General features: G+C 37.3%; 1 protein-coding gene across 8 annotated transcripts in view; it reads right to left on the bottom strand.

Moving 5' to 3' along the window:
* Window positions 1-26218, bottom strand: part of ADAMTS6 (ADAM metallopeptidase with thrombospondin type 1 motif 6) — a 160150-nt gene that overhangs the window by 110905 nt on the left and 23027 nt on the right. The gene's annotated exons all lie outside the window — the stretch shown is intronic.

Here is a 26218-nt window from a genome sequence, read left to right as displayed (position 1 = left end):
TGTTAATAAATAAAAATAATTTACAACTGGTTGTAAATAATCAGATTCCCACTTTTTTTCAGTGAAAGACTACAGCAAAATTTGAAGTCAAAATCATTCACTTAAAAAAAAGGATATAATTTCTTTCCAGCAATCCCAGAACAGATCCCACCTTCAGCAGTGCAGAGGCTACGAAGAATAGCTACACATTTAGTGAAGTTAGCACCACACTACTTAGAATCCTCTTTTTTAAAGTGGTCAGGAACTGGGATGGCACATTTTTTGATTGCCAAGTAATCCACTTAATTGACTCAAGACATAATCAAAAATAGAACTGCAACACATCTTCCAGACCAATTACATCTCCTACTATTGCTTTTGTTTGCTGCTCATTATTTAAACCACTGTGTAATTAAGTTGTCTAGGCAAAATATGACCAAAGTGGAAGAGTCAAAAACAACCTCAGTTGAAGCCCTATAAACACTTCACAGTTTATAAGATTGTATTTCACATATCTGAAATACATTCCTAGGTTTTGCTAGCGTTTGGAAAACAATTTCTTGTCAGAAAGCAAAGCAGATCTGATTTTGAGCCCAAAATTTGAGCAATCAAATGAGTAATAACAGATAACAGCATACATGCCTTTAATTTCAGCTTTGACAGTCCAGGCAAGTCTGCAAGCGCAGCCCACAGGAGGAGCTAGTGGTGATTTAGCAGTGGGTTGTTAGAGTTAGGGTACTATGGGTAGGTTAAGGTTGGACTTGATGATCTTGAAGGTCTCTTCCAACCAGAGCAGTTCTATGATTCTATGATTCTTGTTCTTTAGCATTTCCAAATAAATTGTTCAGAACTGTGTAATATTTCTTACTCCACTTTGTCAGTTAAAGCTAAGTAGACATTTCTTCTGAAAGAATCTGAATAATAAATGTTTGGTCAGCATAACTTATGACCTTGCAATTTTTAAGCAGGACTAAATATCCTGAAGTTAAAATATAAGCAAATATTTTCCATTACAGCTAAATGTGCAAGCTAATGAGTCACCTCTACTTTCTTTTTCCCTAAATAACACCACTCGCTTAGTACTCTCTTTTTCAAGCTGCTGAAAGTAATAAATGAGAGATTTGCCAAAATGTGAAAGTCACAGAAATGCAGCCTAAGAGCTATTCCAACAGATACCTTCTTAAGAAGTCAGAAGAAGCACGACACTCACTTGGAAGTGTATGTGATCAGCTCTATAAAATATCAAGTTCCATGGCATAATAATACAAGTATATACAACAAAGATCTAACTTCAACAGCATACTGGATAGTCATGAAGCGTCATCCCTTCAGCAACTTATTACTCAACAACTCCTTCTAGTTCTTCATCTTACCATAGCTACATCACCATTGGCTCGTGAAAAATGAAGGGTTATCTCAGTCAGCTGAATCTGTAGTAGATATGACTAAACTAACTTACATTATCTTCACAGTACTTTGTATTAAGTTGCTCATATGTCTAAACTATTATACATTCTCTTAGATTTGCCTGGCACCACTATTACTTTATGTATATCACCAAGTATGCCCCAAAAAATCATGTAGGCCAACCAAAACAGATACTTGTAAGCCACCTACAAACTACATCTCACTTTGTTAAGAACCTTAACAATAAATGTGGTTTGAATACTCTTCCTTTTCTGTGGACTAACACTACAGTTTGACACTCTTGTTAGTCTAATGCATAACCTAAAGCCACTACTAAAAGAACTCTTAAATCATTCTTGATTAAAACTAACTAGCTTACATAAATTCTAGACTATCAAACCTACAAGAGTTTCTCCAAAAGTATTGTCACTTCCTTTATTATGTTGGCCCATGACATCAGTGATATGTCTAGAGGGAACGACCTCAAGTTGTACCAAACTGAACCTCAAGGAGAGGTTCAAATTGAATATCAGGAAAATTTTCTTCTCCAAAAGATTAAATCAGGTGCTGGAATGGGATTCCAGGGAGGTAGTTAAGTGACTGATCCAGGAGGTGTTCAAAAAAATCATTTAGATGTACTAAGGGACATGGTTTTTAGTGTCATGATATGTGGACAGTTGTACTGGATGATCTTGGAGGTCTTTCCCAACCTTGGTGATCCTATGATTCTATTCTATGATCAAAACCAGATGTTAGTGGTATGGACACAGAGGTTGAACCCTCCCACCAATATTTCATTACATTTTGTAGCTATGTGACATATGGCAGCAGAGGGGCAGTCTGACAAAGTGGCATCTGACATGGAAGTGTGCATGAAGCAAAAGTTTACCACTGAATTCCTCCATGCAGAAGAAATGGTACCCAAATCTGTTGAACATCTATGGACACCAAGCGTGTATGTGAGCACAGTGAGGTGGTGCGTGCTGTGTTTTAGCAGTAGTTGCATCAGCCACATTGTGGATGGCCATGCAGACTTTTACAAGCTGACTCTTGTTCATCACTGGTGGAAATATATTGCTAATGGTGGTGATTATGCTGAAAAAAAAAAAAAAATCTTTGTATCTGTTGTACTTGCCATGGTAATAAATAGAATGTATTACTTTTGGCACATTTTCAGGCTTTTAAGTTTATTCTGAAGTACTCTTAATTGAATCTGTTCAAAATGCTTGCGGGCTTAAGCTGTGGGGCTACTTTTAGAGTTGAACCAGTAAGGCTTATACAAAACAGTAAGTAACTATTATTAGTAAGTAACTATTATTAGAATTATAGAATTGCTCAGATTGGAAAAGACCATAAAGATCATTAAGTCCAACCGCAACCTGACCATTCTACCATAACTCTAACATCCCTCTGCTAAATCATGCCACCACATCCAAATGGTTTTTAAACACATTCAGGAATGGTGACTCAACCACCTCCCTGAGGAGCCTATTGCAGTGCTTAACAACCCTTTCTGTAATGAAATTTTTCCTGATATCCAACCTTAACTTACCCTGGTGCAACTTGAGGCCATTTCCCCTCGTCCTGTCACCTGTCACCAGTGAGAACAGACCAGCCCCACTCTCTCTGCAATCATCTTTCAGATACTGGAAGAGAGCAATAACGTCTCCCCTCAGCTATCATTTCCCCAGACTACACAGCCCCAGTTCCTTCAGTCTCTCTCCTCCTAGAACATATTCCCCATGCCCTTCACAAGCCTTGTTACACTTCTTTGGACCTGCTCCAGCACCTCAATGTCTTCTTGTACTGAAGTACCTAAAACCAAACACAGTACTCGAGGTGAGGCCTCACCAGTGCTGAGTACAGGAGCAGGATGACTTCCCCAGTCCTGCTCACCACACCATTCTTGGCCACCTGGGCACACTGCTGGCTCATATTCAGCCGACTGTCCATCAGTACACCAAGGTCCCTTTCCATCAGGCAGCTTTCCAGCCACTCCTCCCCAGGCCTGTAGGTTTCCCTGGGGTTGCTGTGACCAAAATGCAGGACCCGACACTTGGCCCTATTGAAACTCATACAATTTACCTTGGCCCATTGATCCAGTCTATCCAGGTCCCTCTGTAGTGCCTTTCTTCTCTCTGGTAGATCAGCACTCCCTCCCAGCTTGCTGTCTCCTACATTTATTTCAAGTCACAAGGAGACTCCTTTAAAAAATTTGAGAGCTGTTTTTTTTTTCTAGCAGAAAAAAGTCTAGAAGGCTGAAAGTGTCAAAATAGAATCTAAAAATCTAGAAAAATAGCTTGTATACCATCCAATTTGGAGAACATAAGATGTAGTGGTACTGTATTTAAGGGGCACAACTGAAAAGGACACGGAACAGTGACTCTGCTTTCAAAAAGCACCACAGAAAACAAAAACAAAAAAACCCACCACTTTGGTTCTGGGATTATACACTGTTTAGTGGTTATCAGTGTATCACAGACCAGAGATCATTAAACATGAGAACCCTGAAAAACTGATGCTTTTAGCATAACAGCTATATATTGATGGGTAGAGGTATCACTGAACCAAAGTGCCACAGATCATTACTGGGATGCACTGAGAATCTTAAGTTGTGTTCTGTCTGGAAAGCTAAAAAGAACTTCTTGTTTCAGCTGGTTATTTGAAAGAGGAGAACTAGCATATTTTCTTTTTTAAAGAGTATATAATAATTGTTATCATGGTTTTGTGATTTTTGGTTTTCGGTATTCCACATCATAACATCATGTGGGGCAGTGGGAGTTTAACTGTTAGTGCTCGAGCTCTGGGTACCTGCCTGGAAGAGAAGAAGAACTACATTCCCCAGGAGACTTTGCGGTCACAGGAGATACAACTCCTGGCAAGGTCACCTGATGCACTCTTCTTAGCCTGCTCTTCGTCGGCTCTCCTCCCCTTTTCTCCCTACTGCTCAACTGGACTGCGCGTCTCACCTCAGCTCTCCGCGTTGCGGTGAGGCCTATCCTCCTTTCGGACATTCTCTCTCATTATATTTGATTTATTAGCTTCAAATTTAATTATATTGTATTATAGTGTGTTATCTTGCATTCCAATAGTATATGTAGTAAATTAGTTTGCTTCTCCTCAGATCGTTGCCGCTGTTTTTAATTATTTTGGGGTCCCCTGTTCCCTTTTTCCAGAGGCGCGGATCTGCGGATCCCTCCGCCCCGCAGTCACGGAACTGGGCCGAACCAGCCCTTAAACCGTTGACAATTGTAATGCCTGTTCAACATATTTGCTTTGTTTTCTGCATTAGGGTAATTCTGAATATTACAGAAAGTTTAAGATGGGCTTCTCTTTTTTTTTTTTTCCTTCTCAAAAAAATAAAGTGACACTTTGGATGAATATTAGATTCAAATCACAAAAACACACTCAGCAGAATGAGCTGTATTGCACGAAAGACAGATTTCAAACAGCAGTACTAATTTCAATCCATAATTAGATGGAAATAAGAAAAGGTATGAAGATTGTGCAATTTTGTTTTTTGATTACAGACTGCATAAAACCAGGAAAAACTAGATTAGGGTAATCCACTGAATAAACAAGCTAAAACAAGAAGCGCATGGCATACGAATGAGTGGCTCATGTAAGTTCTGTGCCTCTGGTGTAAGTACTAAGAATAATCAAAGTCATACTGAAACCCAATTTCTCTTGTTATCATGGGTTTCGAGGATGTAGGTATGCATAGCCAAAAGTACTGACGCTCAGAATTGGAATACTGTAACTTTAAGACTAAGCCATTCTGGCAGTAAAATTTCACTTTCAAATATTTTTCAGTAACATACACTCCATGAACATGTATTTAAAGATTGAGCATTTGCGTACACTTAAGTGGCCTACTGTTGACTTGTACTTGTCTGTGGTGGTAGAATCAGACCCTTAGGCAGGCCGTAAGCCATAACACGAGATCCTGCTTTGATATTATGGGCACAGAGTATCAGCACAACTATATCCCTCAGTCTCACATAAAATTCACCAAAAATTAATTGATGCTTAAATTTTACACACAGAATTTACACTTAATATGAAGTTAACCCTATTGAAGCCATAAGACTCAATCCTGTGAATAAAGATTTGATCATCAGAACCTGTAACCTTTTACAGCCTCCAGCATAGTTTGCAGCTGTCACATGTCAAGTAGAAGTGATCCTGCAGAGAGGCAGCACAGTTTGCAGGTGAAACTCCAATGCAACAAAGCTAGAACTGCACAATTATTCAGATAAAATTTGTTGTAGAATTATTAATATTGAAGCGCAAAAAATATAAAGAGCAGACCTGTTTGAATGCTACCACCTTCAAGGCTAGGTATTTTAAGACTAAAACACACAACAGTTCAGAATTTAAAAAAAAAAAAACAAAACTGTTATCTAACAGCAGTAATAACCAAGGCTGAAGAGCAAGACTGTAATTCTTAAGTACAAACTTCGTTAGAATATCAAAACTGATGTTCTAATGAGCAGAAGTAGACACGATCTATTCTGTACTGTATTCCAAAAAAGTCAAACCTCAAATACAGATGACTTAGGCATTTTGGTGACTCAGAGGGAAGAGTGCCACCTACTGAGTCAACAAATTAATTATAATACAACTAACATATCATGTATTTCCTATGAAACAGAAAAAGCAAGTTCAAAGTGACATTTAAAGAGTTTTCTATCCCACTGAAAATGTAATCCCTTTTTGTTATAAAATGTTAACTTAATTTATGTAACATGATAGTGAGTCTATTTCTAGACTAATACTTAAGCCTAAATTATTTCCAAAAAGCTTCAGACGCTTCTGTTCCAATGTAATTCAGAAGCTTTAGCTTCTAAAGGAGGATATACCAAATACCCTGTCTCTACAATCTTTCACAGTTAGACATCAAAACATGAATATGCTCAAAATTATGCACCAAATTACATCTGGAAAAGAATGCATTTACTCTTAACTTCTCCTCTCCCCTCCTTCTCCCCCACCCCCTCACCCCCCTTTAAAAAAAGATTCTGGAATATGAGTTTAACAATGTTGGAAGACACAATATTTAGAAAAGAAAAACACCAATACATTGCTGAATATATTGATTTACTTGACTTTCGGGTTTAACTCTTTGGTAATGAACACAAAAGATGTCTCTTTTGGGTGAAAAAAAGAAAAAACAAACAGATAAACCACACTTTTAGAAATACATACAGAGGTCAAGGAAAAGTACTTCTACATAACCATTAAATGTATCTTGTGTCTTACTCTCAGAAATACAGAAAAACATATGTATCTTGAGATTCTTTTTTTATTATTAGTTCTAGGTGCTTATGAACAAATACCTGCTACGCACTTTACACATTTGCACAGTTTATGATGCACACCTTTAATGTAGTTAATGAAAGTTACTAGAAACTGACCTTGGGCTGCACTGTCACTCTCTCGGAAAAGTGTGGGTATATCTTTAATTTTGTTTTGCTCTTTTCAGAAATTCCCTTCTCTTTAAAAAAGACACTCAACACACAGCAGCTATTTTAGTACAGATTAATTAAAACATAAAACTATCCTATCATGCAAGTTCTAAAAAGAATCTCTCTTCCTCTGATGTTTATAAAGACACTACTTACTTTTAAGAAAATAGACAGAAAAATTGGTGACATTTTGTCACCAAATGCTCCTATCTGTTATATCAAACCTACATCCATGGCATACCTAAAAGTGAACAAGCACAGAGGAGGTGGAGAAAAGGAGGATTTGGGGAGGGAGAGAAAGAAGGAGTAGAAACTTGTCCATTATTTGTGCTCTACACCTTTGTACACACTAATAAAATAGTTATTTCATATAAACTGTCTTTCCTTGCAGATAGTCTGTCTTCCAAGGTAACTAGAGAATTTGAGCAATTAGTTGAATACAAAGCTTATATATAACATCATACTAGAATCTCTGGCATACCCCAATTGCTTACCAAAATCTCATCTTTGGACTTGACAATTTCAACTATTGCATATTTGACAGAATCACAGTCTTACTTTCCTACTTGCCAATAGTGCTTTCAAGCACAAGTAACTCAAAGTATGAAGCTGTCCACATTTCTGTTTTAAAAGGTAGAAATATGCTACAAATGTGCTTATTCCCAAGCAACTTCCATTGAGTTCAGAGGATGTGGAAACACCCAAGAATTTTATTTATTTATTTATTTAAAGTATGGTCTGGCAATTCTTTATTCATAAAAGCTTGGCTGGAAAACTCTAATCTACTACTAAGGTAACATAAAAAAAGGAATAGGAATCTGCCTTACTGGAACCCCTGCTGAACTTAAAAGCTGTGCAAAAACTTCTGCAGTACTGGTACAGCATTCCCTTTCCAGTCCTTCAGCTCTTTTATCACATATTTCAATTACATAGCTCAACCTCACTTACATTTTTCTATCTTGGTAGCAAAACACATTCAAATACATACTGGTGACAACTTATTGAAGAATATTCAATAGCAGTTTTAAGATGGCTATTCTAGAAAGTTTTAGAAAGTCAGTTTTCTTTGTAAAGATTTCAGTTGTGGAAAACAAACCTTCAGAAACATCTGACCTTACTTCTGAAGTCTCCTCCAAAAAGCTGTGTTTGAAAATATGAAGCAATCATGAGCTGGCAGTCTAGTTCTGACCTCACTACATGAAACAGGAAATAACTTGGTAACTATTTGGAAAAAATAGATACATGCTTGGAGTAGGAGACTATCAAGATTTTGGGATTTGAGCAACTATAAAATGATGCCTCACAGTACTTGAGAGAGTCTATATAACCAACAAAATACAGAAATTCCCTCAAACTTAGTTTGCATGTATAAAACTGAAATAACTCCTGACAACAGTGTGACAAAGGGCAAATAAGTGGCAATCTTAAGAAAAGTTAAGAGATTTTGGTAGATGTTTAAATAAAGTTACTTGCCAATAATGGATTGAATTCTTCAATCCAAAACACCCATAAATGTACATAAAAATTAGATAATCAGAGAGTTATGGACTTTTCTGTCTTTGTATTGACAGACAAATTCTGTCCTCTTCCCATTCTGCACTCAACAGGGTATAACTTGCTCCCTCCACACAGAAAATCTCACACACGCACCCATACTATTTTCTGTCATCTTCAAAACCCAGGTTGTCTAGATATTCTGAAGAAGCTTAGTAAACGGAGGCCTGGCCTAGCACATTAAGAAAATGGTCTGTCTCAACCCAGGGCAATAGGAGGTAGCCTGATATTTTACTAATGGGGAGGTCATAGCCATACAATACAGAATTAACCCAGGCAGAAAGCACTGCAGTGCTAAAGGTAATTATATGCTATGTAAACATGTACAAGAAAGAGTAATTAACAGCATCTATCCGACTGGGAGCTGATCACAACAGATCAAGCACATCTATTTAAATATAATTAAATTAGAAAAAGACAAATTGTTTTAAAGGTCCACAGAAGTACTGCAATGTTTCCACACTACATACAGTTCTTTAAACTGCTTGAATATATGCTATGCAGCATCGAACAATCTGGTTTTGTGACTAGACAAATACAAATGAACAGAACAACTACTATTAATTCACAAACTTCTAAAGTTCTTGTCCTTCATAGCTGGAGAAAGATTTAGTCAAGAGTAACGTGGATCAATATGACTTGGAGCTGTCTATGTTAAGGACAAAAAAACCACAGCACTGACTCAAAGACACAGAACTGCAAGATAATGCAGTATTTTAAAATACTGTATTAGAATAATTTCCATCTGAAAAGAGTAAGTGACTCATTTAGTAAGAAACATTCTCTTCACCTACATGCTTCAAGCTTACACGTCCAACATTCAAGAAATAAACACCTTCAAATAAAGTATATGATCCTGTAAATGATAATTTATATACATGTTACTACTGCAGTCAAATTTTCAATTAAATTTTCTTCTTGGCTCAGTGGAGTTGCACCAGCCTTCAAAGCATGACATAGTGATGGCCTTAGCTCTGCTGCACTTTTGTAAGTCTCCACAAAATATTACACTAAATCACCACTTCATATTGTGATATCAGACAAAAAATAGATTTTTTAATTTTGTTCCTTAATATATACTAATAGTTTTTAAACTACTATCTTACATTTTAACTACTTCATCTACTGAAATCACAACATTTTACACAACAGACACTCCAATAGCATGAAATACATATTTTGGTGTATGGTAGAAGAAAATATATGCTGATGCAGTAACGCTAAAAGAATATTCTTGGGAATAGACTTAACCCAAGTCAATTGTAGTTAGATGTCACCTCTGAAAAAAACACACCATGAATTCCATCATACACTTGCTATTTACAAGTGTTAAATCATTAATTTACAAATATATATAAAATTTAAAAGTTACACACTTGCATGAAATAGATTCACAATGAGAACTGTATATTGTCTTAGTATGAAAATGCTTTCTCACTGAACGCGCTTTCTAATTATATTCAACCTGGGGACATAAGCATTTCCAAATGTGAGGATAACAGACTACCAACTGAAAGAGGGAAACTCCTATATAAAATACTCTATGGGAATGATACAGTTTTCAATAAGAAAAAACCCTAACAGTGGAGCATGAGTCCTCACTTGCAAAGAATTCACCAGAAAACAGAGTAGCACAGGAACTAGATAAGCCATCCAGGGGTCTTTATGAACACGTCTGGTTTGTTAGTTTGATATATATGAAGTGATGGATATCTATGGAATGAAATACTACTTATTAAATATCTATTATTTTTAAATAAAAAGTTATTTCAAAAAAAGTATACCTTTATTTTACATTGCTATAAATCTGTGATTTAAAGTAACTGTTTAACGATGGATTATTCTATTTCTACAGATGAGGTATTTTCAAAAAGAGGATACATCTGTATCACTAGTAGAATAACAGAATCATAGAATCCCTCAGGTTGGAAAAGACCTTAAAGATCATTAAGTCCAACCATGACCTAACCATACTACCGTAACTCTAACAACCCACTGCTAAATCATATCCCTGGCCACCACATCCGAATGGTTTTTAAACACATTCAGGAATGGTGACTCAACCATCTCCCTGGGGAGCCTTACCTGATATCCAACTTAAACTTACCCTGGTGCAACTTGAGGCCATTTCCCCTCGTCCTGTCACCTGTCACCAGTGAGAACAGACCAGCCCCACTCTCTCTGCAATCATCTTTCAGATACTGGAAGAGAGCAATAACGTCTCCCCTCAGCTATCATTTCCCCAGACTACACAGCCCCAGTTCCTTCAGTCTCTCTCCTCCTAGAACATATTCCCCATGCCCTTCACAAGCCTTGTTACACTTCTTTGGACCTGCTCCAGCACCTCAATGTCTTCTTGTACTGAAGTACCTAAAACCAAACACAGTACTCGAGGTGAGGCCTCACCAGTGCTGAGTACAGGAGCAGGATGACTTCCCCAGTCCTGCTCACCACACCATTCTTGGCCACCTGGGCACACTGCTGGCTCATATTCAGCCGACTGTCCATCAGTACACCAAGGTCCCTTTCCATCAGGCAGCTTTCCAGCCACTCCTCCCCAGGCCTGTAGGTTTCCCTGGGGTTGCTGTGACCAAAATGCAGGACCCGACACTTGGCCCTACTGAAACTCATACAGTTTACATTGGCCCATTGATCCAGTCCATCCAGGTCCCTCTGTAGTGTTCTTCTCGCCTCATGCAGATCAACACTACCTCCTAACATGGTGTCATCTGCAAACTTACTGAAGATGCACTCAATCCCCTCATCAAGATCGTTAATAAATATGTTAAATAGAAGTGGCCCCACTACCGAACCCTGGGGGACGCCAGGGCTCGTGTCTGGCAGCCAACTGGATTTAACTCCATTGACCACAACTCTCTGGGCTTGGCCATCTAGCCAGTGTTTCACCCAGTGGAGCATATGCCCATGGGCAGCTAGCATCTCCACAAGAATGTTGTGGGGGACAGTGTCAAAGGCCTTAATGAAGTCCAGGTAGACCACATTCACAGCCTTATTCTCATCCACTAAGCAGGCCACCTTGTCATAAAATGAAATCAGGTTTGTCAAACAGGATCTACCATTCGTAAAGACATGTTGACTGGGCCTGATCCCCTGGTTGACCTTTAATTGGTCCATGATGACTCCTGAGATTATCTGTTCCATAACCTTTCCGGGCAAAAAAACACAAAACACAAAGCACAAAACATTGCTTCAGATCACCTCACAGAAAACACCTCCATATAAATGTACCAGACACCTGGAGATCAGAGTGGAAAAACAATCTTTAACATACAGCAGAGGAGGAGAGATGCACCTGCATGTCCAGGATAAGAGAAACAGAAAACTGAACACATCATTTGCAACATTTAAGTAGATCAATGTCAGTGACCTGGCGGCATAGCATAGCTCGAGATAAGATCACTGAGAACGTAAAAATAACTTGCAGGCTTGGAGAAAATACCATTAACATTCTTGTTTTTCTTCTTATTGCTACTAATGTTATATGACTTGGAACTGAAATCACAGCATTAGCGTGGCAGGAAAAACAAGGAAAGACAGAACAAATATATTTTGATACTATAAAAAGTTTTAAGTATTAAAGTTTTAAAAGGTGATACTGGCATTCTGGGCTTGAGGAATCCATAGGATTTATTTTATTGTTCATCTGTTTTGAAGTATGGAACAAAAAACAAAAAAAAAAGGTTTTGGGTGCTGGCTCCAACAGAAAGACTAAGTTGTTGTGTACCTTCTCCTCCCTGTCATATGCTAAATCTGGTAATTATCTCCAGCGAGCAAGAATAAGAAAGTATTTTGTCCTCTATTGCCCTTCCATATGATATACCCTTGCAACTCCTTTTTTGCTTATTGTTTTCATCATTATGTAAAGTGAAGTTAATATTTCAGGCATATGGTATGAACATAAGAATTTAATTCATAGATCAAAATGCAAGACTGTAGCCACACTAACTACTCTTCCTGACAACTTACTAAGCAGATCCACTTAATCAGCAGTTAAACATAGAGAGGTCATAGGCAAATGAAGATAAAATTACATATTACTGTGGCAGCAAAAAGATCTTTTGGACTAGGATAGTGAGAATCAAAACCTTTTGTAGCTCATGAAGCTCTGCAGTATACCATGTGTGTTATTTAACAGTTAAAAGTATTTTAGAATACATTCTCTATGTTTAAAATGCTCAGAGCAATTGTAATTTCTTCATTCCACACAAGGAAATACATCTAATATTTGGAAGTAAGACTGTGACATGTAACAAATAGTGAGTTTCTGGCAACTTTGAATAGTCTCACCAAGCAGCATTTCATACTGTGGCACAATGAGCACTAAAGTCTAATCTTAAGCCATAACATATAATGAAAAGAATTATCTCCTCTCCATCTGAAGGAATTCAAGTTTACCACTACATAGTTTCACCTGAAAACACTTTGGATATTCAGTGCCTGCCTGAAGAAATCACTGTAAGTTTGATTATATATTTGTAACAGAAATCAACACATTACTGTCCCAAAATATTTAACATCAGTGTATTCATCACTATGACAAATTAAACATTTTGACTCGCTGAACTATACAAAGTTGCTTAAAAAAGATAATACCAGTTTAAAAAAAAAAAAGTGATCAATCATCATTTAAACCAGGAGAACTGTATGTATTTTGAAAAAAAATAATTGAAATTCTTGATTAACTTCACTGGTGTGCAGCATCACTGCTATATATATCAATTATGCTCTCAGGAACGCACATTCACCCACTATACCTTCCCAATAGCATTCATTTACTATTTTGATACAATTTTGAGATGCTATGAGTAGTGATCTATTCATTAGATTTTAAGCTAGTTAAATATTCTTCAAGGGTGATTAAAAATAATTCAAAAACAGAGCCTTTCACTAGATCCTATGACCAACACTAATGGTAACAAACTTTAGAACATTCTTCCTCTGAATTCATTTGATTTACATTGTGTTTTCTCACCACCTCAAGGCTGCACCCAACTGCATGCTATCTGAAAACTATAACACAAAGTTAACTGTTTAAGTTAGTTTTTGTTCCACATTTACACCAGTTTAAAGAATAGTATTATGCTATTTCTCTAAAGCAGTCACAGAATATCTTCTGCAGGGTGAAAGCTACACAAGTTTTCAAAGCACATACGGAACTTCAGATGTCGAGCAACAAGATCTAAAAGCACAAGGCTATTCAAACTAAGGCAGTGAAGGTTAGCTTGGACAATTAATACTCTCTGTTCTCAGCATGTGAAGGTCTTTAGCATAAAAACACACCTGAAGACTAAAATACTGTCTCTAGAAAACTATTGTCCAACATTAATCTTCTTGAAATTCTTGTTCCTTTCGAATAGGCAACTTCTTCCTCTCAAAAGCTTTAACTTTTACCACTCTATTCAATGTGACCTCTGTCACATTTGTACAGATTGACTTTACTATCCTAGTATCATAGAACCACCAAGCTTGAAAAAGATCTCCAAGATCATCCAGTCCAACCATCCACCTACCACCACTTCCCCACTAATCATGTCTCTCAGTACATCTAAACATTTCTTCAATGCTTATGGGGTCAGTGACTCCATCACCTCCTTGAGCAGCACATTCTAGCACCTGACCCAAGCTGAAACTCCTCCAGTGCAACTTGAGGCCATTCCCTCTAGTTCTATCACTAGTTATATAGGAGAAGAGGTTGACCCTCACCTGTCAGCTCCTGGGCTAGGAACTGTTTCACCCTTTGACCCATTATGTATGATGTAGTAAGAGTCAAAGGAAATAGAATAAAATGAAGATACATAAAAAATGAAAACAAAAGAAAGAAATAAAAGAAAAAGCATGAGAAAGCAGAGATGGTTAGATTTGCTAAGGATGTTCCATTTGGAATATTTTCATGTGTTACTGAATCATAGAATGTTTTGGGTGGGAAGGGACCTTTAAGATCATACAGTTCCAATCCCCTGCTATAAGCTGGGACACCTCCCACTTCCCAGGTTGCTCAAAACCCCATCCAGCCTGGCCCTGAATGCTTCCGGAGAGGACGTATTATGGTTTCATCTGCTGATAATAAGATAATATGACAGCAACAGAGGAGTACAGAAAACAGTGTAGGAAACACTGGAATACAGTACATGGAGTAGCAAATACATACAATTTCTGCTAGTCATTAAGCATGTTTACAGTTTCATATATAGTTCTTCACTGTTGGCCAGATCACTGTTCATTCACACAATATTGTGAAATAAAGGGTTTGACAAGAATTTCATTTAGCTTGATTATCTCAATGTTTGTGTTTAACAGCAACCTATTCTCATTATTTAGTTTTACAATAAAGACTATGAAACTCATTTTTAAAAAAGCAAGTGTTAGCTGAAAAGATAATTAAGAGAATAATACAAGCAATGTCTTCATTCTGAATAGTGCACACAAACCAATGTGATTTATTTTCTTCATCAATTTTCTTATCATTGTAAATACTATTTGAGTTTAAAACAAAATTTCATCTATTGTTTAACAGGTTCATTTCAGAATCAACTTTTAGCACTAACTAAATCATTTTGGAAAATACTTCTAACACACTGAACGTACTAAAAATTAATTAGGAAGTTATCTACTTCCATGCATAATCTGTGCTTAAAAAAAGCAGCAAATTTAACAGATAGTCAATGCATGGTCAGAGAGAATACCACCACTAGTTTTGAAATGGTTAACAGACTCACATGCCCAACTCCATGTACAGATTTTAAAGCTATTGAATATTTGAAAAAGTTAAGCAGCAGGGAACAAGCAATACTCACTTTATGGTAAAAGTATTTGCATAATTAAAATGAAAAGGCTATGAACTTAGATTGAAATCCTACCCAGATCCTACTGAAATTGGGCATTCTGCCACTGACCTCAACGCATAAATAATCATGCCCTTTGTTAGGACAGATTTATGTAAACTAGTAGAAACTGAAGAACACTAAATACTGAAATTAAATGGCTATGATGTTGTCACTAAATGAATTAATTTACAACCTGTGCCTTAATTAAAAACATATGTTTTTAATGTGTTCCTATACAGAAGCAATCTAAAAAAATGTAGTAATAAATTTGAGCTAATAGTCAAGATTAATGTTTAAAATCTGAAGAAAACATGAAAATGTAGAATATATTCATGTGCGGCGAGAGAGAGACTTTTAACAACAGATTGCAGATGAACTCCAACATTGGTAAAAATCCAGGGTAAAAACTGGCCTAAAATGTTTTTCTGGATTGTTAAGAATGAGAAGCACAGCTAGTCACTTGCATATCTACTATTTTGCCAGTCACTGTAAATTGTGAAAATACCAGCTCTGATATTGTACTTAAGCAGGGGGAAGGGAAGGGGAATGCTAGGATTCTAATCAGACTAGTAAGAAAAATTTTAAAATGAGAGGTTTTTAAAAGCCTCGATGTTCTCTAAATAAAAGAAGGCAAAATATGGCATTTCAAACTGCTAGAAAGTCCTTCCTCAGATATCTGGCCAAGCAGTAACTGAGTGTTCTAACAGATATCCCAAACTATTACCACCAAACATTTCCTGGAAAAACTATCATTTGAGTAGTTTTATGACCCTTTGTGCAACTAAGAAGGTAAATGCCTGAAGAGGAAAAAAAAACAGCATACAAAAGAATTTTTCATTGATTTTTTCTTCTGTTGTAAGGTGGGTGTGTAAAAGGAAAACATTTATTTCTAAACTACAGCAAACAATATACTGTTACTAACAACAGAAAATGCAGTTCGGTATTTTATGGATTTATTTCAATGCATTTTTAATTATGCCTCATTTACAGAAAGCCTTTCACCAGGGACAGGAAGGAGTTGCACTGCTCACGTTTCATGCTGGTGTATATACTGCTATATATTCAACTTTTCCAGTTCAGGAAATCATTAGGTTTGTGACCAGTTTCACTCATTGAGCACATCTGAAGTGTGCAAGGTTAAACTCAAAATTTCTGTCTTAACTTGAGATAGGTGAACATTACCTGTCTCTTTACTGGACAGCAAGTATTTTAATGAATTTTAACAACAACAACAAAAAAAAAAAAAAAAAAAAAACCAGCTTTCAGACTTCAAGACTCCAGTCAAAGCATGAAAATCTGAGCTTTACTCCATGATACTGGTCACTCTTCTGGATTTGGAATTAAATAAAACACATTTTGCCCATCTGGAAAGGATTAGGCAAACTCTGGGCATACATTACGTCTTTTCCAAACCTCCACTCTCAGAGACACAACCTTTATAAACTAAATCAGAATACATATCTTCAACAAAGCATAATCTATAAACCAATCAATGATACCACAGATTAACAACCTTTTTAGTGATTAGAAAACAATCCACTCACATAACATGCTTGTTAATTAGCTGGTAGTGACCTGCTGTTTGACATCCACAATGCAATAAGCATTTTTCATATTTCAGATTTTTCAGATAGTTACTTTAGCATTCCAAGTGAGTTCTCTCAAACCCCACAGTCCGACTCCTATCAGCTAAAAAAAACATTAATAAGTGTTCAAAGATACAATTTGCACTACCATTCTTCCTTCAGAATCAAAAGCAATTTATAGCCAAGAGTGGAAATTTGAATTGAGCTTTAGGCCTTATTCTGAAAATAGAGAAGGGAGTGGAACAATAAACAAAAAAAGTCACATCCAACAAGCAAGTGTATAACTATTAGATAATATGCCAACTCATTTCATTAATTCATCTTGTGTTTTTTTTAATATTGGCAGTGTTATCTAATCTCATTTTCTATCATTATTCCACCACATCCTACAGCTACTCAACTCACAAGATGACCTACAAATTACAGAAACTGATGACAGAAAATTCTGCATTGAAATCTTTGTGTATGTTTCCTCCTTCCTAAATGCATAGGGCTTGCTGTCTTGGTTAAATGTAGCTCTAGGCCCAAGCGTATCTAAAAGAGGCAGAACGTGTGTCACCATAATATATCACAGTTGTTATGCTGGATCTCTGTCACAACTCCTCTTTTGTCTGTCTTCAGGTAGCCTGAATTCTAGAGATTATTCCTTCAGATAATTAAGAGCAATGACATGTTTGCAACACAAAAGCAAGAATGTAACAACTTTGGTACTAGTTCATTATTTAACTTAAAAAAGTGATTATATCAGTGGAAAGGAGCAGATATGTAGAAAGGAGTACAAGGAACATATCATCTACAGAAATGCCGTACAAATACTCCTATTGTGTGAACCATATCAAGTACCACACTTTCCTCAAACAACTGTACCTAAACACAAGTACATTTCAGAGTTTGTTTCCACCCTGCCAAATCTATTGTTTTGAATGCAAAAGGATTTTTTACTTACTCCTCTTCAATTCCCTGAGAATAAAGAGGCATGGGAAATTTATTGTTACTCATTGTAAAGTGGGGTCCTCAAATTTTAAATACATGTACAGAAAGAAATTAAGGGCAACAGATATATGACAGTTTTTCAACTGTCCCTCAGAAGAACACACACACCTGCGGTCTCCAATAAATTAAGTCAATGGATAATCTTACAATTCTTGCACAAAAATAACACAAAAGAAAACAGCCTCTTGCCAAGGGCTTAAATTCACTGTAAGGAATTCCAGTAAAACAGCTAGGAAGTCTGGACAACAAATGAGGATGAAAATTACTTAATGGACTGGAGCCAAAGAAGAAAGAAGCAAACAAATACAATTGACATCAAAATTACTTCTTGAAATCAAAGTCTTTCTTGTTAATGAGGGGAGAAACTGTAGGATGAGAATCAGAGACAAGATTTCATGGGAACCAGAATGCTCTGAATGCTCATTTTTATTGGACAAGGATAGGAAATTCTCCTGACAGAGCAATGTTAGAGTGCCTTGCATAGAAACAAAATCTTTGCAAACAAGTTAAGAAGCCCAGACAAAGTGGAAAAATGCCTCAGAAAAGAAGCATAACAATCTTGGACCTGCAGGAGGAAAGGAATGTGCAGAGTCCTGACTGCCCCGACCCTGCTACCAAATGCCTTAACTAGTACAGAATCTAATGGGAAAATGTTACTTATTATGACTGAATAAAAATATAGTACTAATCTATAAGCTAACAACATGTAAAAGAAGAATCATTTGTATAAAATAGCTTTCCTTTTAGTACTGCTAATCAGACAACACAGCTTCTAAATCATCCCTGGCTGCCTAAACGCTCTTAATATTATAAAAAATGAAAGGCATGATTGTGGTCAGCTCTACACAGGTATGCAAAATGAAACAAGAAGCCTTTTGCTCTTCTCAAATATCTAGACCATTGCCAGAAACACTGCAGTTCTTTAGATTATGGACCACAAGATTTACAAGAGTTTAAGACTACTGCTGTATGCATATACTTTTTGCCCCTTCAGAAGGTATGACAGCACTGGTTTGCACTGGGGATTCATGCCTCACAGTTAAGTACAAGAGAATACACCTTGCCAATGAGAGCACATGGATGAGCAAATGATTACCTAAAGTATCATGAAGTTAATCTTGTACAAATACAATAAACAAACAAGCTCTGTAAATTTTCTCCCCTTTAAGCATTTGAAAAATCTACCAATTGTGTAACAATGCTAATACAGTGTTACAAGAGACATTGAGCATTAGTACCGTCTGCATACATTGGCGTTAAAGCTAACAGCCACCACACCACACTGCCAAGCACTACACTTACTGAATTACAAGTACAGTGGTAGCAGGCAAAAACATGAAAATCTGTACTAATTCCTGAGAGACAGAGAGAATGAACACTCTTGTAGCTCACACAAGTTTATATGAAGTCCAGGGAAGAGGAAAAATTATACCACCTGTAGTGCTTTCCACTTTTACTGACTGCCCACTGACACCGTCCTCTTTCACCTGCACCTACAAATCCAGGTGTCTTGAACTTAAGTCAATAAAAACATGCTATAGTCTTGATTCTTTATTCACACAAATGAAGATTCCTCCAAAAAAAAGAAGTATGCTTGTTCAGTGATGCTGTTGAATTAACTGTTGCTAAAACAGTAGACCACTTACAAAAGTAACTCCAATCCAATTACAAGACCTTCAAATGTAGAATTATTATTTGTCACTAATTTCAAAAGCCGTATCTGCATCTCTAACAGCATATCTGAGGAAAAAAAAAAAACAAAAAAAAAAACAAAAAAAACAACCACTTACAGTCTCAATACCAAAGTTTTAAGAAAAAACCTTCCAATAATAATTTTTGTATGGTTTGGAATCAGTTACATTCATATTGAAAGTATTGTTGCTGCATCAAAAAGGTCTTGATGGTTTTGTTATGCATACTGAATTTGATTTTCATTTTCCTTGAAAAATAAAGAATAACTAGTGGGAGACATTTCATTTCAATAGATTTTCTGTTTAAAATGCTTGTATCTCAAACACTAAGGTCTGTCCATTTAGAGATGCATGTGCACCCAATCTCAACTTCCCCCTGGAATTTTATTCTCCATGGGCGGTTTGGTACACCTTTTGTTCACCTTCTGACATAAGAGAAGGCAAATTAATAGCTCTCGATCTTTCCTCCCAGAAGGAAAAGACTGCTTCTGCAAATTTTATAATAAAATTAATAAATTTTTCTTTTTTTTATAGTCAGTCAGTAATGTGCTACTGGAAAAAAACAGCTGTTTAGTATATGGAGAAAACAAACTAACCATTTCAGATTCACAAAATATTTGACAACTACTGGGTTGTAAAAGAAAAACATCCATTTTTGTATTCTGTCATCTTTCATCTCTGCTACTAAATCAGAATGCAAGAGGACACTCCTGCTCCTTATCATTCTGTACAGGCACACAAGACAAAGAACAATTTCATTTATAAGGTATACGCTTGCATGTTAACTAATGCATTGTTGATGAACACTATTACTGAATAGTGCCCAAATAGAAACCCAAAACAAAGTGCTATTTTCCCCATGCAGAAAAAATGGCACCCATTGAAGCGCATTGGCAATTGCAAACATTGATAAAGATCAAACAGTGGATGTGAGCACAGTGAAGGCTAGGTGCTGCATTTCAGCAGTGGAGACAGTGTGTCATCTCCACTGGTGGAGATTTTTACAAGCATGTAGGCTCTTGTTCATTGCTGGTGAAAATGCACAAATAATGGTGGTGACTGTGTACTTATTGTAGGACTCTGTCAATGAAATCACCCAGAACTTATTTTTGGATAACCTATGTATTTTCACTTTTCTCACTCCTAAGAAACTGATTTAGACAACTGCAGAATAAAATGAAAAAAATATGCTGGCAAAAATCTCGTGGAGTTCAACAAGAAGTGCAGAGTCTGAAAAGCAGCTCGGAGAAAAGCCATAGATTACAGCAAGTTGAATGCAAGACAGTAAAGTCCATTAAAGCAGCTAATGGTACTCTTAGCCACATTAGGCGAAATATCGCCAGCAGGTCAGGAGAGGCCACAGCTGGAGTGCTAGGCCCAGTTCTGGGCCCACCAAAACATGAGATACAGAATCATAGAATGGCCTGGGTTCAAAAGGACCTCAAAGATCATCTAGTTTCAAGCCCCTGCTGTGGGCAGGGTCACAAAACCACTAGACCAGAATGCCCAGAGCCACATCCAACCTGGCCTTGAATGCCTCCCGGGATGGGGCATCCACAACCTCCCTGGGCAACCTGTTCCAGTGTGACACCACCCTCCTCCTAATATCTAACCTAAAATCTTTTCTGACTCAGTTTAAAACCACTCCCCCTTGTCCTACTGCTATCCACCCATGTAAACAGTCATTCCCCCTCCTGTTTTTATGCTGCCTACAAATATTGTAAAGCCACAATGAGGTCTCCCTATAGCCTTTTCTTCTCCAAGCTAAACAAGTCCAGATCCCTCAGCCTTTCTTCATAAGAGAGGTGCTCCAGCTCTCTGTTCATCTTAGTGGTCCTCCTCTGGACCCGCTCCAAGAGCTCTGCGTCTTTCTTGTACTGGGGGCCCCAGGCTTGGATCCAGTATGGGGCCTCACAAGAGCTGAGTAGAGAGTGACAATCACCTCCATCTCCCTGCTGGCCATCCCTTCTTTAATGCAGCCCAGAACACAGTTGGCCTTCCAGGCTGCAAGTGCACACTGTTGGTTTATGTTCAGCTTCTTGTCTACCAGGACCCCCAAGTCCTTCTCTGCAGGGCTGCTCCCAAGGAGATCTTCCCTCGCTTTGTATAAATACCTGTGATTGCCCCGACCCAAATGCAGCACCCTGCACTTGGCCATACTGAACCTCATTAAGTTTTCATGGGCTCACTTCTCCAGCCTGTCCAGGTCCCTCTGGATGGCTTCCCTTCCCTCCAGTGTATCGACTGCACGGCTCAGCTTGGTGTTGTCTGCAAACTTATGGTGGGGACTCTCAATGCCATCATCTGTCATTGATAAAGATGTTGAAGAGCATCAGTCCCAAGACTGACCGCTGAGGGACGCCACTTGTGACCAGCCTCCATCCTGACACAGAACCATTGATCACAACTCTGAGTGTATCCAGCCATCCAATTCCCAATCCACTGAACAGTCCATCCTTCAAATGCACACCTCTCCAATTTAGAGAGAAGGACAACTGGATATACTGAATTGAGTCCAAAGGGGGCTACTAAACTGATCAAGAAACTAGAATACCTCTCTTAAGAAGAAAGGCTGTCTGCACTGGAACTGTTTAACTTGGAGGAGTTTCACATGGTCTCATCAATACCTACAAATACTTGAAGGGAAGGTGTAAGGAAGATGAAACCAGGCTCTTTTCAGTGGTTTCCAGTGACAAGATAAGAGGCCACAGGCACAAACTGAAACACTGGAAGGTCTGACTACCAAGAAGCTCTTCTGTGCTGTATGCATGAGGGAGCACTGGCAGAAGGCTGCCCAGGGGATCATAGAATGACTTGGGTTGGAAGGGACCTTGGGGATCATCAAGCTCCAACTTCCCTGCCACAGACAGGACCACCAACCTCCAGATCTAATACAGGACCAGGCTGCCCAGGGCCTCATCCAACCTGGCCTTGAACACCTCCAGGAACTCTCTGGGCAGCCTGTTCTAGCATCTCACCACCCTCCTGGTAAAGAACCTCCGCCTGATATCCAAACTAAATCTTCCCTCCAACTTAAAACCATTTCCCCTTGTTCTGCCATTATCTACCCTTGTAAAGAGTTGACTCCCCTCCTGTCTGTAGGCTTCCTTTAGGTACTGGAAGATTCAATGAGCTAGGTAGGAGAGCTGTAGGCTCTCCTCCTTGGAAGATCTTCAGAATCTGCCTGGACAAGAGTTTGAGCAGGCCGATGTCTGCACTTGAGCAGGAGAGGTTCTTCCAGCCTTCCAACTCTAAACATTCTGTGATTCTGGGAAAATAATTAAATCTCATACTATTTTAGTCTTTAAATAAATAAATAAATAAATAAATAAAGATTTCAATAGGCAAGTACTGTAGCAAAAAATAGCTCTCACTGTTTTAGAACCTTAAGTCAATGTCTTATCTTGAATTATGATTGAACACTTAAGACTCAACAAATATGACCAAAAGTTCTGAAGCAAGTGGGTAAAGGAAGATAAAGAGCAGTAAGACATGCAAAAGTACCACTGTTCTGGATAGTTGCTATTTGTTTTATACAAAGTCATCCAGGGTCTCAAGACTCTTGAAGTTGTCCTGAGTAAGGCCTATTACTTCCTCTGAAATCATGCTACAGTAATGTGCCTTTAGTTCACAAATTTGAGGGATGCTCAGAAGCTTTCCAGTGAAACTGAAGTAAGACGCTTCCGCTAGCAATACTATCAGTAAATTCTCCCACTGACCATCCTATGGCATAAAGTTTAGCAGCAGAGACAGAGCAGCAAAATTATTCCTAATGTTCATCAGGACAAGTTGAGAATGGACATCATTTTTGTACCAGGTATGCAAATTATACCATATTTCTCTACACCATCATAATTTTGCTCTCCTCAATGAGATTTGGACCAGTCTCTTATCTACTTTAATTTTTTCTAGTCAACTAGTTACGTTTTTCTGCAATTCCCTATGAGGCTAATAAAATAAGCACTCTGCAGACTGCAGTATGCCTTCAGATCATGGCAGATAAACCAGTATACCAGGAAGGCTCTTGGTCAAAGACAAGTGGCATAGCTGGCATGGTAATGTTGTCTCCAGCAAGATTAGCAGATTAGCTGGTAAGGACACATAGTGTTAGCATGTAGCCAATTCAGGAAACAAAAGTATATGTTGATCAGTCAAGCCTCACTAAATCAGTACTGGTAAGATCATTATTTGTACACAGTAAAGCATGACACCTTTTAAAGCATCATGGAGTAAAGCAATCTACTATAGAGAAAAAAAGACGGAGATATATTCCTGTGCGTAAATGAAAATAATGATTCATTTTCTCAATAACATAATCCTCACATTTAAGAAAAGGCTACTTTAACTGTAAACTTTTAGTACTCGGGACAAAATAATATTTTCACACAAACCAATAACTTAATATACACAATGACTAAAAATGGTTCTACTGCCAAATCCAATGAAAATTTAATTACCCCATACACAGCAGACTATTCAGGAAACTACTTTCAAAATACTATTACAGCAGCTAAAAAGTAACCTTAAATTTGGTTTGAATTCTTTTTGGTAGAAGAGCTTATTAAACAGCTTTCCAACACATTGGGTGTTTGAAGGACTGGAGATATAACCCTTCTCTTCTACATGCAAGTATATTCACTGGTTAATCAAGTGAGACATCCAAAATAGAACGAAAACATTAATTCAAATCCAGTAATTACTTTAGAATTATTCAAAATCAATTCATTGATAGGCTAAGGTAATATAGATTTATCTTTACTCATTCCAACTCCACCCCTGGAAAAAAAAAAAAAAAAAAAAAAAAAAAAAGTTCATATACGCTGATAGAATTTGTTAGTAACATTCAGAAGAGCTAGCAGTTCAGGTGAAAGCCAAACTAATCAAACTGATTACTACAGTAATTGTCATTTCCAAAATTAATACCAAAGGCTGCACTAAACAATAAATACAAACATTCTAACATGAAAATATATAACTGAATTTGAAAGTTCAGCAATGCTTTATAAAGGTCAGTATCACAAATCTGATGGTAACACACTGAGATACAGTCAATTTAAGTATTCGCATGGAAGTGTAAACTTACTTTACAGATCTTATGTACTTTCATAAGATAACAAACACACATCCCTCAGAAACGCAGCAGAATACACAAACAAGTCCTCAGTGCTCACTGATCGCTGTAAAACTTTTTCAATTAGAATTTTTCTCTGTGAACTTGCTTCTTTCACTGTTACTGATCTGCAAGTTAGCATTTACTTAGGCCTTCATCTGGAACACAGAACATCCAACCAGGACAAGGAAGCTCGTACAGAATACAGAGTAATAAAACATACTAAAGTACAACAGTGAATGAAAATAAACAATTCTGCTTTGCAGTGCCAGAGTAACATTAACAAAACGTCAAATTATTCAGCCATAAGATTAAGAACAGAGTTACCAACACCACTCATCCATACATACTGGGAAGCTTCCAGTGACACAACAGAACCACGTGACAATTAGACTTGTTCACTAACTGCCTAAGTTATGCCAGTAAAACTTTAATGTGTAGGACAGCTGTAAAGGTTTATTTAATTTTACATGTGAGAAGCTCTAGTGAAGGCATAACTCTTGAGTAAAACTAATCGTTTTTTTGCGAGGGGGAAAAAAAAACTAACAAAAAAACACCCATACACCTCCCTCGAAAAAAAGAAAGAAGAAGATCTCAATCATTTTCACCACCTCAATTATTACTATGCAGCATTAACATCCACATGTAACAATTAGATTTGGAACATGAATACAAAAATCCATGCAAGAGATTCAGATCTCTTACTATTCAAAAAGAAAAAAAGGTTTCTTTAACAAAATTAAAACAGCCCCCCCTCCCTTCCCAAAATCCAACCATTACTCCATCTTTCACAGAAAACTCCAGGACAAATCAGTTATTTTAAACACTTAATATTTTTAACATCACTGCAGGGAGCACAATGATTCCAAAAATAGGTGACATACAGAGCAGCAGAGAATTTGACCAGGAAAGCAGAAATGATAATGAAAGGATTCTAATCCAAATTAGTGCTGCTGCAACTGCTGCTATTTAAACAAAAGAGAAAAGAATAAATACTGTCCTTAGAGAAAAGACAAATGAATCACCCAGAGAAGTACAATTGCCTACTCATAACTGCAGAGAACAAGCAGTAATATTTTCACCAGGAGTGCAAGATAACAACACTATGCTTTGTTGAATTTATCATAGTAGTGGTGGTAGAGAAGCTAACAAATGTGCATGTCAGCTTTGAAACTACCTACTAAAGCCATCAGTTCTCATCTTAATTAAGCACAATAAATCAAAACAACTACAAAGCAGAATCACACATTGCCTGAATCTGCAAGAACAATGTTGTTTCAGCAAAAAAATACTATTACAGTAGTTGAGCTTTTGCCTTGAAATTCTTACAAAACATTATATATGGTTAACAAAACATTTTACACACTGCTTTTCTCTCCGTAATTTTAAGAATTCTTTTCAATTATAAAAATATAAAATGCTCAATAAGACCCATCTGTTCTACTGGAATATTTGCATTGGCAATTATGTAATGAAAATAACAAGAGAAGCAAGTAATTTTTGCATCTTACTTTCCAAGCCTCTTAATCTATACTTTGATATACTTAGGTCAAACCATCTGTTACTTCTTTTCCTCATCATATTA

This window comes from Phasianus colchicus, chromosome Z, assembly GCF_987193195.1.
Source record: "Phasianus colchicus chromosome Z, bPhaCol1.hap1.1, whole genome shotgun sequence".
In the NCBI taxonomy this organism is placed as follows: Eukaryota; Metazoa; Chordata; class Aves; order Galliformes; family Phasianidae; genus Phasianus; species Phasianus colchicus.
This window is presented reverse-complemented; position numbering and strand designations above follow the sequence as displayed.